The 19,484-nt window shown below is 45.2% G+C and overlaps 1 protein-coding gene across 2 annotated transcripts in view; it reads left to right on the top strand.

Moving 5' to 3' along the window:
• The window catches only part of TCF7L1 (transcription factor 7 like 1), a 150,712-nt gene that overhangs the window by 1,265 nt on the left and 129,963 nt on the right, over positions 1 to 19,484 (top strand). The gene's annotated exons all lie outside the window — the stretch shown is intronic.

Genomic DNA, 19,484 nt, shown 5'->3' with positions numbered 1-19,484 from the left:
CTTCAACTGTTCTGTGGAGCTTGGGATTTTAAACTCCCCTAGATGATTTGGAGGGTGACCCGAGGCATTCTTCAAGTTGAGGAACTTGGCTTTTTCCCCCTTTGTTGCCGGCTTTTCTCATTTAAAGCGAGCGCTGCGACACTTTAAACCTGTTAATGGGCGCGCATTGTGTGCTGCGCGCTGGCATTTAGAGCCGTGATTAAGCAAATTGACCGGGCCCCAGACGACGTGCAAATGAGGGCGGATTCCATCGCCCCCTCCCTGGCCCTAAACTCGCGCCCCCCGCGTCGCGAGGGGCGCAGCCCTGGGCCGACGAGGCCTTTGTGTCCCCCGAGCCGCCACCTCACCCCACCCCAGGACCGACTGCCCAGGTGCTAGGTCCGATGGCGGATCTTCGGTGAGCACCTACTTACTGTGACTGTGTGTCAGGCTCTTGCGCGCGGTCCCTTGGGCGCCACGCGCGCATTGGTGGTTCTCTTTGCTTCCCAGTGCCCGCCAGTTCGTTCTTGATTCGGGGGCGGGAGGTGTTGGCGCCTGAGGAGCAGGCCCGACAGACTCACTTTTTGTTTAAGCTGTCCTTAAATAGTGATCATAATTAAAGGGCCGCCTGAGAAGTGCTCGGTGATGAATGGGCGCTGCCTGCTGACGTGGTACAGGGTCGGTGGAGAGTGGAGACACCGCTGTGGGTTCAGTGGAGGCTCTCTCTGGGCCGGAAGGGATGTGGCAGTGGAGGTAGGGGGCTCTGACCTGGGGAGAGGGGCGTGGGACCACACACCTTCACCTTTGAAGCAGGGAAGGAAGGCCCCGCGGTTTTGTCCCTGCTTTGGAGCACCCCCAGGAAGTCCTGAATATAGGCTGGATACGGGCATCTGACTGGTGCCTTTTCTCATTCATATTGAAAGTGGGTAAGTTGAGCAAAACAAGCTGCAGGGACTTCGTTTAGGTTTCCACTGATTCCCTTCCCTGTGCGCAGATGTAGCTCAGTTCCGCAAGGATTTTGAAAGCTCACTTTTTGCTCAGGTCCCTGTCACTTTGTGTGCGAGAGGGTGATACTAACACAGTCCCATTTTTCCATTTACCATTAGATGTCTGGAAAGAGGAGTCTGGGAGGCATTAAGGTCCGTGAGTCAGCACTGATCCAGGTCCTGGTGCAGATAAAGTCACCAGAAATGTCCCAAATAGGACCCATCATTTCCCTCAGGCAGGCTCTTCCTTCCACCCACCCAATTCTCTTTAGGGTGTTTTCATTCTTCCCCTTTGAACCCTGACTCTGACAACCGCCTGTCTTCATCTGTTGCTCCCCACCCCCACCCCAAGAGCCCCGGGGGGACAGGTTTTCTGTTTGTGTCCTATCCCTTCTTCCTTCTGCCATCTTCTACTGCCCTCCCTTCCGTCTTCCACCTTACATGTTCTTTTTTTTTTTTTTTTGAAGATTTTATTTATTTATTTGAGTAAGAGAGAGAATGAGAGAAAGCACGAGAGGGAAGAGGGTCAGAGGGAGAAGCCGACTCCCTGCTGAATAGGAAGCCCGATGTGGGACTCGATCCCGGGACTCCAGGATCATGACCTGAGCCAAAGGCAGACGCTTAACCAGCTGAGCCACCCAGGCGCCCCACCTTACATGTTCTTTTGCCCAAGAGCTTCCACAGGCTGATTATCACTGGTACTGGGGATTCCTGATGACTAAATCCAGGCCTGCCAGGGAATTTTGGAGCCCTCCTTGGAGAAGCCAACCTTTCTTTCCCTGCCTGTTTCTGACTGTCCCTGCTCATTCCTGCAGCCGTTCCCGGCCTGGGCCCGTGTCACTGTTCTCCTTTTAAGCCTCCAGGGACACTCAAGTCTTCTTGCATGCAGCCTTTCAGAAGGAACTTAGTGTGTCCTATCCCACTCCCATACATAGTCTCGTTCCCCCGGTGAATTGCCCCAACAGAAGTAAGTTCAGTTTCCCTGTAGTTTCTGTGCCCCTTCTGTGCCCATAGTTGTGTTAGGCCTGCCTGGTTACAAAGTTCACTGATGTGCCAGGGAAGTTTCCTGCTGTTAGATGAGCTCCATAGAACCCACTAATTTTGACCTTATCCTTGAGTATCATGGGCTTTTAGGAAAGCAAGTGAGGAAACACTTAAGCACTTGATTGTCTGGACTGTAAGGTTGAGACGATGCTTTTCCTGTGGATGATTATATTGTTGTAATTAATGTGATTCTCACAGTAGGCAAATTGTAGGTGCAGACAAAGTGGCCCTCAGTTGGGGGCCAATCCTGGTAAAATGAATGTAGATAGTGGGTAGAGGAGGGGTGGGGGGCGGGTAGCTGACGTGGGGGGAGGGGTGCCCGGAATATATGATCTGGTCTCTCTTTTGGCATCCCAGGTCTTTTTTTTGTTTTATTACTACATTTCACAACCTTAGGCGTTGCTCCTCTAAAGCCTCTAAGTAGTATAAAATTGGATGACTTCACTTCTCTGCTGCTGTCACACTTTCTGGAAATACCAAGCCACAACCAAAGTCGGGATTGGTTGGGGCGTCCTCAGGGTGTTAATTGACCCTAGGAATAGCAAGCATCAGGGCTTGTGACACCCTCATCCCCTGGCGTGATTCCTGCTGGGGGTGACCGGGGGCTGGCCCGTGCTGCAGGTTGGCCTTCTCTTCCTTATGCCTTACCTTTGCCCTGCACTCTGGCCTGGCTGGGAGGCTGGGAAGTGGCCTTTTCCTGAGGCTCTTTAGAGAAGAGGTCCCCTTAGCCTGGGGTGTGTGCCAAGCCTCCAAGCCATGATTCATTCTCCTCTGGAGCCTTGGGGACCCTGTGGCCTATGAAGAGATGAATAAGTGCCACACACCGTCTTTTACTCCTTCAAATAGGCACCCTGAAATTATACATTCATTCACGAAAAGGCTTCACAAGTTTACTAAACCACCTTGGTGCCAGTGACTGGTTTTTTGCTAGGAAAACGTAAGCCAATGCGGAAGAAAGTGGATGTCAAAAATAGTGTAAGACTAATGAGAGCCCAGACGAAAATGCTGAATGTGGTTCAGTGACTTAGCTATGAGCTGGTAGAGAGGAATTGGACCATCATGTGAGTGCTGACGACATTTTGGAGAAGAACAGTTCTAGGTAGAGTTGCCAAGGGAGTCTATATGGTTTTGGCGTCCAGTTTCTGCATTTAAGAGCTACTATCATGCAGCTCAAGCATCACCCTTTGGCATCTTCCTCAGACCAGCTTAACTAAGGTTTCTGTAGGAAATGGGTCTGTTCTCCAAATGTCTGCTGGTTTTCAGCACTTCCTATCCTACCGCTGCCCATGGCCAGTCTTGCTAGCATCCTGGATGCGCCTGCTTCCTTCCTGATACAAAGGAACCCCAGCAGAAATCTTTGTGTACAGAGAGAGAAGTGGTCTGTCTTTAGGAATTGTATGTAAAAGGGAATGAGTAAATCGTTTTCTTTTGGAAGATCGGTATAAACATGCTGCTTTTGGTAAAATTCTTTAAAGCCATTTCATCTAAATATAACTTCTGTTCCATTTTTTTTCTAAATATAACTCAGGGTTTAATGAGGGTTTTTTACATGCAACGAGCTTTTGCAGGGGCCCTGCCTGAGTTGCTGCAGTTTTGGCACTTGGATTGCTGGGGTGATGGGGTGACAAATGGTGACAGAGTCTGTGGAGGGAACTTGAAAGCTGTCCATCTTTTTCCTTTGGGTAGGTCTGCAGATCCGGTAGGGAATGCCTGACTTGCTTAACTTTCGGAAAGTTATAGGTTGGACTCATTCTTTATTGATCTCACTTCATGGAATTCTGGAGGAGAAAGTAAGCTAGGACACAAAAATCTTAACTTTTAACAGAGTGTTCCTGCCTTTACAGTGATGTGCAGAGTTACCCCAAAAAATTGCGACCTAAAAAATAATTTAAATGATTAACTCGTTGGAAGCTGCAATAATCCAGATCTATGTAATGCAGCTATCCTACTTATATTCCAACTTAGAGTCAACTTTACTTGCCAAACTGGAGAAATTTAGGTTGGTACCCTTAAGATTAATTCATAACTCCTCAACTTCATCTGATATTTACTGAGGACCTGTCACGGGCCGTGGGAAAGAGGATGAAGTAGACCCAGCTTTGCCCTATAGGGCTAAATATTGAAGTAGTGTGAACACAGACCACTCTAATAGGAAGTCTTTGTTAAGAGTCAACAAAGTCCAGAAAAGAATCTTCAGAGGAAAGAGGATAGAAAAGTTGTTTTGGGCTAGCATGATCAAGGAACATAAGGAGAGGAAGTTGTTTTAAACTAGTCCCTGAGGTGCCTGGCTGGCTCAGTTGGTAGAGCATGTGACTTTTGATCCCGAGGTTGTGAGTTTGAGTCCCACATAGGGTGTAGAGATTACTTAAAAATAAAATCTAAAAAAAGGAAACAAACCCCCCAAACCTAAACTAGTCCCTGAAACTCAGTCATTCTTTAATTCAAAGTGATTCTTGTTAATTATAAAAACTTAAACAAACAGTACAGTCTTCTTTAAACCCCAATCATGAGGTAGAAGCCAGCCCCGGGAGAGCAAAGGCCAAAAGTTCAGGGCTGTTGGGGGTAATACAAGTTATTCCGTTTGCCTGGAAGGATGAGGGGCCAGGGCATGGGAGGCCTTGAGTGTCAGTGAAGGAATCCAGTCTTATTCAAGAAGCAGCAGAGAACCATTGAAAGTTATGCTGGAAAGTGATGTGACTGGTATGTGTGCTTAGATCATGATGATTGGAGGGAGAGGACCTGCAAGGAGCTACGAGGGTTAGGAGACTCCTAGGAGTCCGGGGTGAGGTGAAAAGTGCCCAAGAGTATCTGAATGGAACAGAAAGATAGGATGGGAGAGACTGGAATGGTTGCTTGAATTTCTACAGGGAGGGGTAGTAAGTGAAGGCAGAAAACGGCTGGCTGATGTCACAATTCTCGCCATCTAAGCCTCGGTAACCTGGGGGAATGACTTCTTCCAGGTGGGGCCCTGGTGCTCCATCTTTGCCTGCCCCATGCTAGACAGATGCTCATCGACCATTTTGGCAATAGCAGAGCTCACACAGGCTGTGAGGGGTTTTCGTCTCAAGGAACTGCCTGAGTTTCATCGGAGGTGCATGGGGTCTGAGGGGATGCTGAGTGGATAGTGGAAATCGCAGCAACCGGATGATGCAAGGGAGCCAGAGAAGAAGGGACAAGATGCTCAGAGCAGAGAAAGAAGTCACTGGGGCAGCATGGAAAGGAGCCCTTGACAAGGTAAGAGCCGTGCTAGGTCCTGTGACATCCTGGAAGCTGGTCCTCAGCATCAGACACCACAGAGAGAGGGGGCAAGAAGGTGGGGGAGTGAAGAGGAGCTTTGGGAATTTAGCAATTAGGAAGTTATTGGTGCCCAGTGAGACAAGTGATCCAGGCAAATGGGGGTGATAAAGATAGGGAGGCAGAGGGGTACTAGCTCAGCACTTCCCAGTTGGGTGCCCGGTGCTGTGCTGTGGATTGGTCCCAGGGAGTGGCCCATCCCTTACTCAGCCAGAACCCCAGACCAGACTCCCGCAGTGTCGGGCAGGCTTCCCACGCTCTCCCTGTGTACCTTACACATTTTCTGTCTACTGTAACCTGGAAGATGTTGAAAAGCAGATTCCGGACAACCCATTGAAGAAGTTTGGCTCCCGCAAGGAGGGGGAAGGAAGAGCCACGGGCCGTGGAGAAGAGCCTATGGGGGATGCTGGAGTGGGAGCTTGTTTGTAGGGCAGTAGGGTAGGGTGGAAGATGAATGGGGGAGAAGACAGGAGGAAGAAGAGATGGGACTAGAACTGGGAAGAAGTCAGACTTGTTTCAGTGACAGAGGACGCTCAGCAGTAGATGGTCTCCCAGTTGTACAGACGAGCCCTAGAGTTGAAGATGAAGATGTGGAGAAAGAGGCAGAGTTGGGCAGAGATTGAGGGGCAGTGCATCAGATGACTAGATAGTTTTGGTGTTCTCAAACCAAGGGCCAGTTGGCTAGGGTGAAGGTTCTGGACGTTTTGGCAGTACAAGCCCTTCCTCCGCACGCCGTGAGAAAACTCAAAACCTTTGGGAACCTTTTAGCTACACGTTGAATAATGAAACATTGTGCCTTGATTGAGAGATAGGACACACCTGGGACATGTTTCCTCATTTTAATGTCTGCAGCTGGCTGATTTTGAAGGCTAAAGATGGGAATCAAAATACAACCCATTTGCTGTCAGAGGCAGATACTGTGATGTGACAAATAATTGGGATGGGAAAGGACTGAATGCTTAAAAGCGTGTAGAAAACAACCCAAATGGGCTAGCCTGATAATGTACTTTTGGAGGAGGTTTTGCTATGTCCCATGCTTTATTATCTTCTCTCAAACTGGACTGGATTTCAGGGATGATGAAATAAATTGCAGTTTCCAAAACCTTGGCATTCGGGAATGAAGGAAACACAAGGGAAATAAAGGTGAAAAGGTGACCTGCCTTTTCTTCTGTACCGTATCTGCTGAATGAGCAACGCTGGGGCGCTGTAGTTTCTTTCTTCGACTCATAAGGTGAATGCTTAGAGATGCTCAGAGTTAACCTCCACTGACATACCTTTAAGGTTCTAAAATAAATTTCAGAATCTTAAATCTTTTCATTATGTATATAGCCTATAGATTTTCATGGGAAAATGAGCAGTTAGTTTAGAAACACATTTCAGAATTTGAAAGTAAAACCATGAAAGTGTTTTCCTAAACATGGCTCTTTTCTGGAGCTTTTGTAGTTGTGATAAGGGGTGATAACTTTAGTTACCTGGAGTCCTCAGGACAGGGAATGAACTCACACTCTGGAACTGTGCTATAGCATTTTAGAAATCTCAGTGGGGAGTCCGCTTCCGGATTCTCTTCCTCTGCCCCTCCTCTCATGCTCATGCTCTCTCTCTCTCTCTCTCTCAAATGAACAAATACATCCTAAAAAAAGGAAAGAAGAAATCTGTTTCATTCAAGAGGAACAAGGCCCCAGGTGTTCACCATAATTGTAGAAAGTAACCATAAAATAAATATAAACAAAAAGTTCCCAAAAGAAGAGACTACAAATAACAACCACATATGTGAAACTAATGTTCAACCTCCTAGGTAGTCAAAAAATGCTAATAAGGAAAAGAATCTCTCCCCCCCCACCAAATTACCAGAGATTTTTGTCTTAATATGACTTTTAAATGCTGGCAGATGTAAAGTGGGGGCTCTCATTTGCTGTTCCTGAAGGGTGTTAACAGCTCCGCCCCATTTGGAAAGCACTTGGCTTTAGCTTCTAAAACCTTAATATGGGGCGCCTGGGTGGCTCAGTCATTAAGCGTCTGCCTTCGGCTTAGGTTGCAATCTCAGGGTCCTGGGATCGGGCTCCCCGCTCCGCAGGAAGCCTGCTTCTCCCTCTCCCACTCCCCCTGCTTATGTTCCCTTTCTCGCTGTGTCTCTCTGTCAAATAAATAAAATCTTTACAAAAATAAATAAATCCTTAATATTTCTCATAGCTTCTAACCTGCTAGGAAGTAGGTACTTGCTATTCCCATTTTGCTGCTGTGCAAGCGGACTAGTAGGGGTCAAGTGTCTTGTTCAAGGTCACGCCACTGGTAATTGACGGCGCAAAGATTTGAAACTTGGTTGTGAGTTTAAAGTCTGGGTCTTCCTGTTCTACCCTTGTGACTGACTACTCACACGCCTGATGTAACTAACTCCTCCTCCCATTGGGAAGACGGCTGACCTTTGTTTCTCGGTTCCGAAATCCTGATGAGAGTTACCGGTTGGGGTGGAGGGTGGGTAGATTTGTTCTGACTTTACAAATTGGACCTGGGAACGCACCTTCTCAAATAAACAGTTGTCGAAGTGAGTGGCTGGGGCTTAAGTTGTTCTGGAGGACTGTACCCCGGAGGACTTACATAACCTTTAGTGGGCGGCCCCCAGAAAGTCACCACTGCATGTATACCCTCTTTGGAGAAAAAAGTGGTTATCTACTAACATTAGAACTTTTTTGAACTTGGGGCCAGTTTTTCCTTGTTGAACTCGGTGAGGGCTGGAAGAATACACAAGTGTGTATTTGGTGTAGAAGAAGGCGGGAGGCGTGAACTTGCTTGCTACCCCTGCGATTTGTATTACAACATAGTTTGGTTAGTAAACCAAACTCTGGTGAACCAAGCGTGCAAATATTATTCCCGTATTGTTTATTTTCTAAAATAATGTATAAATTGGTTGCTTTTTTAAAGCTCTCTAAGTTAAAAAATCAGTCTCAGTCATTTATAACTATTTCAGTAAGTTGACAAATAAATACTAAACATTTCCACAGAGAATTATTTTAAGAATTGTAGAGAAGGTATTAGTCTCCTTCCTACTCCCCGTTCTCTGTGTGTGTGGGTGTGTGTGTATGTACATGTGTGGGTGTTGGTGGGTGTTGAAAATTAGGATTCAGCTTTTTCTTTCACTTCCCAAATGATCCTTCAGGTGGTCTCTTTCTGAAAACAATAGCATGGTGGAAAGAGTAACAGGAGAGGCTTCTGAGTATGGTTGATAGAACGTGGGGAGGCACTTGGGATTCTAGCTAAGCCCTTCTGGAAATCTGAGTATTGCAAGACACTAAATCTTAGTGAGATAAATGTCTTATACCTCATACAGTGAATGGGGCCATTATTTGTAGGAAGATCTATTAAAAAAAAATGTGGAAAACAAAAAGACATAAATATGAGAGAGTTAGTAACTATGATTAAAAAGATAGCTGGATCTAGGGACATCTGGCTGGCTCAGTCAGTGGAGTGTGTGACTCTTGATCTCAGGGTCACAAGTTCAAGTCCCATGTTGGGCATAGAGCTTACTTTTTTTTTTTTAAAAAAAGATATTTATTTATTTACTTATTTGAGAGAGAGCATGCACAAGAGAGCACAAGCAGCATCCCCACTGAGCAGGAACCCGATGCGGGGCTCAATTCCAGGACCCCGGGATCATGACCTGAGCCTCATGACCTGAGCTGAAGGCAGATTCTTTTTTTTTAAAAGATTTTATTTATTTATTTATTTGACAGAGAGAAAGAGAGCACAAGTGGGGGGTGGGGGGAGAGGGAGAAGCAGGCTCCCCGCTGAACAGAGAGCCAGATGTGAGGCTCTATCTCAGGACCCTGGGATCATGACCTCAGCTGAAGGCAGATGCTTAACCGACTGAGCCACCCAGGCGCCCCTAGAACTTACTTAAAAAAAAAAAAAAGATCTAACAATGAGGAAGAAAAAACAAAAGAAATAGGAATAAGTGGTATGAAATGCTGATCAGTTAACAAGTCCAGATTTGTTGGCGGTAGTGATTTCTGATCGTTGGGACTACATTCTTCCCTGTAAATTCCAAAAGGATAAATCGAGGTCGCTAAGGTCAGATGGATTTATAATACATACCTGTTAGGGGTTGGGTGTTCCTCCCTGAGATTCTTTTGCAAGGACCCTGCCTGGGTACCCTTGGAGCCCTCCGAGCTGGAAGAGAGCATCCAGCCCACTGAGGAGCACAAGCTCAGGGAGACTGTGAGCTTGCCCAGGATCAAACAGTTATGAAGGATGGAAACCAGACTAGGGCTCAGTTGCATCACTGGGCTTTACTCTCTCCACTACTCAGGGGGATCTACAATGAGCCCTGCAGTGCTAACAGAGAAAGTACGCCTCAAAATACTTCTTTATTAAACCGTAACACCTGACTCATGATAAGTGACTCACAGACATTTGTCAGATGTTGACAGCATGAATATTTAAACATCAACATTTTAAAAAAACAGCCCTGTAGGCACCTGCAGTGTTCCGGGGCACTGTATCACACTGTTTACAACTGTTACCGCATTGGATGCTTGCACATCTGCTCTCATGATCTGTTTTATCCTGGAGGAAGCTGAGACAGAGTGTAAGTGAGGGGCCCAGAGTCCCCCCTCTGGAAAGTGTTTGAGCCATCATTCCAGCCACAGTGCTAGAGTGCCCCTCTAGTGAGAGTTGACCACCAAATGCATGTGAAAATGCCATTTGGAACAAGGCACAAAGAAATGCTGTGTACAAGTTAAAGAGGAGTGAGGAGTAACATGTCTGTATTCATTTTGGTGGCATTTCCAGCCCTTTCCTTTAGAGGCACTTTTAATCCCTACCCTGCCGGGGGTAGTCAGAGCTTTAATGGCTGGTCTCTTCACAGTTTCAGAGATAGTGTTCATTGCTGTCTCGATCTTTCTTTTCTGTCCTCTGCGGCTCTGTTTGATCGATTCCCTCTGATTTCCCTTGTGTTTTTCTTCTCACATCTTGAGGTGGTAAACTTGTTTCTTTAGATACCATGATATAAAATTCTGTCACGTGCATCTGTTGACTTAGTCTGTTTGCCTGCTTCCTACTCTTGACCAAGTCCACTTGCTTGTGCATGCATGAATATTCTTTTCTTTTTTTTAAGATTTATTTTCAGGCAATCTCTACACCCAGCCTGGGGCTTGAACCCAGAACCCCTAGATCAGGAGCCGCATGCTCCACCAACTGAGCCAGCCAGGTACCCCTGAATATTATTTTCTTCTTGTTTTTTTTTTTTTAAGATTTTATTTATTTATTTGAGAGAGAGAGAACACAAGTGGGCAGAGGGACAGAGGGAGAAGCAGACTCCCTGTTGAGCAGGGAGCCCGATGTGGGACTCGATCCCAGGACCCCGGGATCATGACCTGAGCTGAAGGCAGACGCTTAATGACTGAGCCACCCAGGTGCCCTGCATATTATTTTCTTTTCTTTTTTTTTTTTAAGATTTATTTATTTATTTGAGAGTGAGAATGAGAGAGAGAGAGAGTACATGAGAGGGGGGAGGGTTAGGGGGAGAAGCAGGCTCCCCGCTGAGCGGGGAGCCCGATGCGGGACTCAGTCCCGGGACTCCAGGATCATGACCTGAGCCGAAGGCAGTCGCTTAACCAACTGAGCCACCCAGGCGCCCCTGCATATTATTTTCGATGTAAATTGGATATAGTCTTTGCTTATCAATTATATTATCTATTGAACTATTTTCTAGGAGGACCACAGAGAGGAGAAGTAGAGTATTAGAGTAGGCGTGCTAAAGATATGTGACATGAAAACACTTTACAACACAAGCTTTTCTGTTATAAAATGTTTGTCAGGGAGGGAAACTCTGGTGCTGAATTCTAGAGTGGGAAATGGATTATGATGGCAAGGCTCTCGTAAGGAGAGTTAACGCAGGAAGGGGCTGGGATGGTGAGAGCAACTGGAGCTTGGGAGAGCCCCTTAAAAACAGTTGCTTTTGCCTGGCACTGAAGGAAGAGAGAGGAATTTGCTGTGCAGAAAAGCCCAAGGCCTGAGAGATAGAGGAGCAGACCCTGCTGGCCGGCCATTCCTTTCCCTTGGAGAGGCAGTATGGCTCAAGGGGTCTGGGACTTGAGTTTGGCCACAGTTGGCCTCCCCTTGAAGTCCAGCCCACCCCTGGTCTGGCTCTGGGCCCCAGTACCCTAGGGTGCTCTTTGGCAAAATGGGGTAATGGTGTATTTGAAGGTTACTGAATTAACATTTTGGCTGAATAGACTGCATTTTAAAACCAGGATTTGCACAAGACTAAAACTAAGTGCATCATTGAATGAATTTCTGGGATATAAAAAGAAATGAGTAATGTCATCCAGATAATTTATAGTATTATTACAACTTTATTAAGATGTTTAGCAGCCAAAAATTTTAACCAATATCTTAATAAGTGGATGTTTTCTTGCAGCATTTTAAAAAATATCTTTATAGGAAATGATTAAATGGTATAGTCACACGAGGACCAGAAATGCTTCAACAAAAGTAATTAGCATATCAACTTTCAGTTCTTAGTGCAGATTTTGAATTTATATGGTTATCAGTTACCTTTGGAAAGAGTTACATATCACTGTAACAGAATTGCCAGTTTGTGTGAATTCTTAATCAAATAGCTCTCAACAGAATGATGTATGTACTGTTAGTTCATATATATGGAATATATATGTTAATTTTAACTTTTTACTTTGAGATATTTTCAGACATAGAGAAAGTACAAAATAGTACAAAGAATTCCCACGTATTTTCCTCTAGATTTCCCCAAACGTTAGTATTTGCTATACTTTCTTTATCTTTCTGTTTTTCCGTAACTTTTTTTCTGAGCCATTTGAGAGTAAGTCGCAAATACAATGCTCCCTTACTCCTAGGTAACTTCACGCGTATGTCCTAACACCAAAGACAATAACCACAATGTGGTTATCAAATCAGGGAATTAACATAGACCTATTGTCTCATCTATAGACCTTATTCAGATGTTGCTACTTGTCTTTAAACTGTCTTTTGGAGCCAAAGAAACATTTAAAAGAATTTGGGAGGCACCTGGCTGGCTCAGTCCATGGAGCATTTGACTCTTGATCTCGGGGTTATGGATTCAAGCCCTACATTGGGTGTAGAGATTACTTAATAAAATCTTAAAAAAAAAAAAAAGAACGAATTTTGGGGAGGTATCCAGGATGAGCCAAGGTCATGCATTACACTTGGTTGTATCTGTTTAGTCTCCCTCAGTCTAGAACAGCTCTTTTGTCTTGTGTCCCTTATATTCTTTTGAAGATTACAGCCATTTATTTCGTAGAAGGACCTTGAATTCTGCTTTTCTTTCAGATGTTTCTTCATGAATAGATTCAGGTTCTATATTTTAGGCATGAAAACTACGTAGTTGCTACTGTGCCCTTCTCTGCTTCTCATGAGGCACCACCTCTTTTTCCTGCTACAGTTGATGTTAATTTTGATCACTTGGTAAAAATGATGTCTGCCAGGGTTCTCCAAGGAAGTTACTATTTTTTCTCTTTGTAGCTAATAAGTGTCTTGTTGGAAGATACTGGAAATAACCTGTTTCTCATCAAACTTTCATCCATTGTTTAGTATCCATTGATGTTTCTTCCCAGAAACAATTATTACTTTGTAGTGGCCAAACTGATGGTCACATTTTGAAAGTTTGACATTGTAGTGCAAGACTGATAATTTCACAACTCTATAAATGCCTAGATTGTTTCTGTGATGCTCTACTGCATATTTGTGAATACTAAGTAAGATGAAGGAACAAGATCTTTTTGGTTCATGGGGGACCAAAAAAAAATGAGTGTTGGTTTTTTGTTTTTTTTTTTTAATGACAGTTTCTTATTTTCATAGTTTTCATCATCTTTATTATGCCTGGATCATAGGTGATTTAAATCATGAAAGTGTGGTACATGATTTTGAAATCTTGTGAAATATTGAGGTAGCAAACTTGACATTCTGCTCTGTACTCTTTATAGGACTATATAAATTTATTTATTTATTTATTTATTTATTTATTTATTTAAACAGAGAATGAGAGATCATGAGCAGTGGAGAGGGGTAGAGGGAGAAGCAGACTCCCCGCTGAGCAGGGAGCCCGATGTGGGACGCGATCCCAGACCCCAGGATCATGACCTGAGCTGAAGGCAGACTCAACCGATTGAGCTGCCCAGGTGCCCTATACTACTTTTTAAAAGAGAAACTGTCCCTCATGAACTATTAGTTACCTTAGGTCAAAGGTTGGCAAACTAAAGTTCACAGGCTAAATCCAGACTGCTACTTATTTTTATAAATAAAGTTTCATTAGAACACAGCCAGGCTCATTCGTTTGCATATTGCCTCTGGACGCTTTTGCAATACAAGGGCTGAGGTGAATAGTTGCCATTGAGTCTATATTTGGCACAGAACTGAAAAGATATGGCCCCCAGTACAGAAAAAGTATGCTGACCCCTGTAGATAATATGGGGAAAGCAATTTTAAATGCTTGATCCTTTCCCTTTATTTACTCGTTTTCCATTTGGTTTCTTATAACCTGCAAAGGTGACCAATGAAATTATGTTTTAAAATATGAGCTCAGGGATTTCAACCTATTTCCTGTGTTTCAATCCATTTGTGACTATTATTTTTATTGATACTCCAATTGTTTCATCTTTAGCTGGTGGAAGCCTCTTCACATTGGCTCCTGAGTCCTTTTGATACAATCCCAGTGGTCTTTGATGCTTCCTTGCTTACTGTTATGGGAGGACGTTCCAGGCTTACCTTGTGCTTTTCCCCCTTCCAGATCAGCTATTTCTAGAAGGAGCTCTGATTCCTTTTAGTGAAATACGTTATTTAGAGACCACAGTCTGACTGCTAAGGGTGCATATATAGTTTCTAAAGGTTATTCCATTTAATGTTGTGAGCACACCACGCAATTCTATAGAGTTTAGAAGTAGAATATAGTATGCCTATTTCAACTTAAAAATATTGAGAAACAGTTGCTGTTCTTTTTTAATGTACTCTTAATATTAGTAATGCAGTTAATTCTATTTAAGAACTGTAGTTGTACATTGTAATTGTTTTCTATGTAAGATTAATGTTTCATGCTTATATTGTATTCTTCCAACCAAAAAATAACATACTTCTGCCACTGATAACATTTCTAGAGATAAGGCTCACAAGGAGATTTCCATTAAACTTTACATGTAGAATGCTTCCCTGGGGACATCGGGGTGGCTCAGTTGGTTAAGCACCTACCTTTGGCTCAGGTCATGATCCCAGGGTCTTGGGATCGAGTTCCACATTGGTTCCTTGCTCAGCGGGGAGCCTGCTTCTCCCTCTGCCTGCCACTCCCCCTGCTTATGCTCTCGTGCTCTCTCGTTCTCTCTCTCTGACAAATAAATAAAATCTTTAAAGAAAAAAAAAAAGAATGCTTCCCTGTTTTTGAAGGGGCATGTTCAGATAATGATGATGAATTCAAACATGCTTCATTTCCTTATTTCTCACATTGTTACATTAATTAAATAATGTTGGTCACCCCTATGACCACATGATTATTGACTAGGCAGAAATTCAGGCCTTCTGAAGATTGACGCTGAAGCTGAATAACAGATGTCCATTGAATGCTGAGGCCAAGGCCATATTCTGATGTATTCCTAGGACCTACCTCATAGTTGCAAAGATGAAATAAGGTTGTACACAAGCATGAAGAACATTGTCTGGTACAGTAAGGACTTTGTTAAGATAAACTCATTATCAGCATCAGCATTCCTAGGTTTTCCGGTCCTCCCTAGCCCCTGTAAAATTTAGTCTTTATACTGTACCATTCCCTGGGCACTTAATGATATTCAGTTTTGGATTGCTACTTTTCTAGAATCCATGTTCTTAAGGACCCTGGTTGTCAACTGTCCCTTTTGATCCCTGTCACCCCTAGCACAGTACTTTATACACAAAATCTGCACATGTGGATTTGTTATTTATTTACATTTCCTTTATGCATCATATATAATAAAATAAACAGCAAAATCCGTCTTCCTCATGGACATTGTAGGCTAACAAGGGCAATCATTGTTCACTTCTGGTATCTTTCAGGGTATAATCGTTGATAACTTGATCATTGGTGGTTGATCATTTTTATTTTACTTTTTTGAAGGTTTTCTCGATTCATCCCAGTATTGAGGCTGTAGCATACATCTTTTTTGGGGTGGGGAGGGGCAAAGGGAGAGGGAAGAGAGAGATTCTTAAGCAGGTTCCACACCCAGCACCGAGGCCAGCGCGAAGCTCCATCTCACAACCCTGAGATCATGACCTGAGCCGAGATACGAGTCAGACGCTTAACCAGCTGAGCCATCCAGGCGCCCCTAGGCTGTACATGCATCTTTTAACAAATAAAGCAGATGTCTGTGCTGGAGGTAGACCTTTGATTCTGGCCCACTGGTTTGTAGCTGTGGGTTTTTCTTCATCTGTGATACTGGGAATATGTCAGCAGTTGTGGAAGCCATATGTTTTTATAGGTCTGTGCCAAAGAAAATACTTTAGAATTACATTAGCAAGCCCAAGGTATTTTGGCCGTTCTGAGAGGACACGTAGTTTTCCAGTTATATGAACAAGAGCTTTTGTTTCATACGGAAGGTTCTTGTAGGCTACGAGAACAATAATGCCACTCAGCATTTCCCAGAGTAACATCCTTGGGATGTTAATAGGTAGGACAGAACTTCTGGGGCTGTTAACACGCCAGTGTGTACCATGAATCTCTTACAAGGGAGTGCATTGTGCAGTATTCCTCCAACGCTGTGTTTGGAATACTACCCCCGAGCCCTCCCCCCCGCCCCCCCGCCAGCATGCGTCTCCCCTCCTGCTCTCTGCCTCCCAGCCTCAGATGTGGTTCCTTGCTCCCTGTATGTGAACTCCCTTTACTGTGGGGAGAGAGGTGGCCCCGTTTCTGGATACTTGTCTGTGGATCCTAAACTTAGTGAAGAAGTCAGGGAGTGGGTCTCTTTTGCTCTCTATTGTCTTTATAGCACCAGGCATCTAGAAGGCCCTCAATAAGTATTTGTTGGATGAATGAAGGAACCACAGAATGCTTTATTTCCAAGTGGCATCTCATGGGACTGGTGTTCCCCAAAACCCACTTTGGGAATAGTGGATGGGTCTGGGCTACCATTCTACTCGTGGCACTTCCTTGTCAGTGTGAGTAACTAGGACTCTGTAGCTCTTCCTAGTTCTACTTAATTTACTCCATGCATCTGCTAGCAGGGAACTGTCAGTGTACTTAAAGAGGAGGCTCAGCACTTGAAATAACTTGTCTCCGTGGCTCACAAGTGAATTGGCCAGGATTAGAGCCTTCGTTTCCTGAGGCCTGTCTTAGGGCCCATTCTCCCAGCATTAGTGACATACATAGGGAGTAGTGTTCCAGATTGTTAGGGAAGGGAGAAATCAGATGCCCCTTTGTGCGCTAATTCATGCAGGCAGAACAAAGGTCCAGCTTGGTTTTCAAGTTCAAGTTTGGCTTATACGTGGTCCTTGGTGAAGATTATGATCTTGGGCAAATTAAAAACAAATGTTAAATAAGTCATAATAAGGTAGAAAGGGAATTCAGGATTCTCATTTTTAAACACTTGGGGGTAAACAGACCTCGCCTTAAGGCAGATGTTCGCCTCCCCTCCTCCAATTAACCTCTGTCTTCCATCTTTATGACTACTGTTCATTTTTACTTAGATTAGCAAGTGGGTAGGTCTCGTGTCCATGGATACACAAGCCTTGTCTACCAAGCCCCTAGCTCTTCTGAACTGGGAAAAGAGAAGTTTCGTCAAATCTGCTAACACATCAAGTCTGAGGGAAGCACATGTGGCAAGCTGCTCTCTTCCTTAAGAATAACCCACAGCCGCCTGCTGCCCCAAGGCGGCTTCCTTTTCCTCAAGTATCTCAAGGTGAGTGTGCAGAGAGGCAGCACACAGAACCCCCTGTGTTCTGCTCCCCCAGGCCGAGTTCCTGAGCACACTTTGGACTAGACCTGGGGAGCTCGGCCTGGCAAGTTTTCGCAGTAAATAGGACTCTGTATGTGCAAGCCAAATTAAGTCTGCAGGCAGTCTTTATGAGCACAGTAACTGTTTCACAGACGTAAAGACGCTCCAGAGTACTGCGTATGTTTGTGGTCTCAGTGCCCGTAAAGTTGCCTTGCGCACGTTGCAAGGACTCTGTACCTGGAGAGGTAGTTTTCCTCTGTTCTACCCTGCTTAGCTCTTCACTCTCAGAGTGGGCATCCTATTATTCCATGTGCGTACGTGTGTTTGTGTGTACATGACTAGTTCTCAACTGGGGCCATTTTGCCCCCCAGGGGACATTTGGCAAGGTCTGGAGACATTTTTCTTTGTTATGATTGGGGAGAGAACGATTACCGTCTAGCGGGTAGAGACCAGGGATGCTGCTAAACATCTTAAAATGTATAGGATGGGTGGTTCCTCACAACAAAAGATTAGGTTGCTCCAGTGTCCATTGTGCTGCAGTTGAAAACCCCGGTGTACAGACACGTGTTATGTACACATGTGAAATAAACCGTGTGAATGTGTCTGTGTGTGTTTTAAAAAAGGGACCTTGGAGATGTGAGTTGGATTTTAGTGATGGTCGAAAGAAACCGAGCCCAGAGGGGTGGAGAGAGTTGCTAATTTCATGGAGCCTAGTGAGAAACATAGCAGGACTGGTCCTTGAGGCCCTCTTCTGTCTGAATAGTGCTTTGTGCAGTGATAACAGTTTTATTCTTTGAGTGTTCTCTGTGTCCCAGAGAAGTATTGCATACATTCACGCATTTAATCCTCAGAATGACCCTGTGGGTACTGTGGTTTTTCCTGCTTCATTCTAGAGGAAACCAGACTTGTCTGAGGCCACCTAGCATTCCCAGGGGCAGGGACTGGCAGAGAACCCAGATTTGGCCCGCTCCCGTTAGGTGGCACCACCTCCCACTGGGCCACATGGATGGCGTGCATGAGCTTGAGGGACGTGGCCTGAGCGGTGAAGACTGGGTGACCCGAGGAGTTCCTTCCAGGAGTTGCGTTCTAAAGCTGTGTGGTTCGGAAATGGTCAACGGTGCCAGAGCTTTGTCTCTAAGAAGGCTTGAGCTGTAGAATAGAACCCTCAGCAGTGCTGAGGCCTCTGGCTGGAGAGCAGGAACGCCTGCACCGCCCAGGGGCAGGGGGAGGGTTTGGGGGGCTGGGTGGGGCAGAATGGGAGCGACCCTGACTGGCTTTCCCGCCTTCCCCTCCTTTCTCCCTCCTTCCCTGCTCAGGGGACCTCCTGGGGTTAGTAGGACGTGAGGGGCAATTAGTGGTAATTACTCATCATTTGCGTGGACAGGAGCATGGCTTTAGAGGTGCCTTCTGGGATGAGAGAGGCTGGGGACCTCCTGTCAGAATGTTGCATGGAGGACCAAGAGGAAAGCAAACATTCTGTGGGGAGGAAGGAAGGTATGGAGCCAGCCTTCTAGGGAGGTCAGCTCTAGATACTCGCCGGTATGAGTGAGGCACTGTGCACCCACTGGCAGTGCAGGCGGGAGATGGGGCAGCAGCTGGGAGAAGCCACACCGAGGAACTGACCAGTGGACAGACTTCCTTTTCCTCTTTTGTTCCCTCTGCCATGGGTGCTTTAGACCTAGGCCAGCCGCTCCCCTCTGGGACCCCCTCTATGCTTTTGGGTTTGGTGTCCAGAAGACCATCCACCTGACTCCGTGTGAAGCCGAAACCTATCCAGGGCATCAAGATCCAAACTTTCCCATGGGCTGTTTTAGCACTTTGTAGATGTATTTTGTTGTGAGGAGGTATGAGCCTGTTTAAAAATAATTTCTGACCAAACTTTTTACTGAGAGAGGTTTGGGGGCAGAGAGAAAACCCACCTTGTGAGCCCTAAGAAAAATCACTGAATTTTGAATTACTAAAATCATTGTTGTTTGGGCCAGAATAGTTCTGGGGGACGGTAGTTTTCCCATCTCCTTTTGGAAAAAAAGAATTTCAGGGTTTCTCTTATTGACGTATCTTTCATCTGTGTGTTGTGCTTTAATAAAATGTTGCTATGCCTCTCTGTAAGAGAATGCTGATTTATCTCTCAGCCAGCCCCATGGTGAGGCCTGGTTCTTTGGAGATGGTCCAAAACCAAACAGCCACAACTCACCTGCTGGAGGGCCCCCTGGCACCAAGATAGGCCAGAACCCCCGGC

Source organism: Zalophus californianus, chromosome 8, assembly GCF_009762305.2.
Source record: "Zalophus californianus isolate mZalCal1 chromosome 8, mZalCal1.pri.v2, whole genome shotgun sequence".
NCBI classification, from domain to species: domain Eukaryota; kingdom Metazoa; phylum Chordata; class Mammalia; order Carnivora; family Otariidae; genus Zalophus; species Zalophus californianus.
The sequence above is the reverse complement of the archived record's forward strand: the minus strand, read 5'-3'. Positions and strand labels throughout refer to the sequence as shown.